The sequence below is a fragment of the Anneissia japonica genome, unplaced genomic scaffold (genome assembly GCF_011630105.1).
Source record: "Anneissia japonica isolate Jap-2015-1 unplaced genomic scaffold, ASM1163010v1 scaffold165_len1371125_cov188, whole genome shotgun sequence".
In the NCBI taxonomy this organism is placed as follows: Eukaryota; Metazoa; Echinodermata; class Crinoidea; order Comatulida; family Comatulidae; genus Anneissia; species Anneissia japonica.
In genome coordinates this window covers 7,483-8,445 of record NW_022697648.1, presented here as the reverse complement: position 1 = coordinate 8,445, position 963 = coordinate 7,483, and the positions used below count along the sequence as shown (strand labels likewise).

At 36.9% G+C, this 963-nt stretch overlaps 1 protein-coding gene across 1 annotated transcript in view; it reads left to right on the top strand.

Annotated features, from left to right (window-relative positions):
- Positions 1-963, top strand: part of LOC117102246 (protein mono-ADP-ribosyltransferase PARP14-like) — a 63,986-nt gene that overhangs the window by 62,408 nt on the left and 615 nt on the right. The window lies entirely within an intron of this gene.

Genomic DNA, 963 nt, shown 5'->3' with positions numbered 1-963 from the left:
TCCTCTGAAAGTGCCTAAAATTCTCAAATTCTTTGCTCGTATTTCTTGTTACGGTAGGCCAATTTCCTCTATAAATTGCACATTTTAGGGAGTTTTCATCAATTCCGACGAAATTAGAATTAAAAACACAGAAGTATTTTGAGCGCTTCGCGCGCATTTTTTAGGGCTTTTTTAGGATTATCCTTTTAAGTTATTTAAACACATAGGCCTAATAATAGTCCCAAACTCAAGAGAGACAAATTTAAGATCGTTTTAACCTAAAAGAAGGGCCTCAATATGTATTGATGGTGAAAGAATATGTTTGTAATAAATAAAACCATGATGAAAATGCTTATATTTAGTTTCAAACACACGTGTGTGGCCTATGTTATAAATATGATAAGCCCTACCGTATGTCGTATTGTTTTCAATATGGGGAGTGTGGTGAGGTGGGGTAGGTATGGTAAATTACTAACCGGGAAAATAACTACCGTACCCACTCTGACCCAAGACCCCTGTTACGCGCCTGGTGTTGGCGCCAATGTGTGCCCTTGTGCGGACAGGGGATGTGCCCCCCCCCCCCTTCTGAAGGTGGAATTCTTGTTTTTGCAAAATAAATTATGCAATTTGCTATTATAGGCCTAATCAATAAATTCCTCATCAACCGATATATCCTTAAACATTCTTTGAATTGACATAACATTACTGATGTCGTACACACCCTTGAGTGTGAAATGCGGCTTTCTTTGCAAGCACATCTAATATCTAAGGAAAGAAGAGCTTAGATTGGTAGCAGATAAAATAATTTTGTTATCAACATTAATAAATTATGCTAATTTTCATCTTTGTAAGCGCATAAGACAGTGCAAATCATTTCTGTGACAGTCTTTAAGTGTGTAAAACTCCATTTTATCCCATACATAGTCAAAATATTGGGGGATGATACAATGGACCATCCCCCTTGTCAAATATTGAGGGATATAT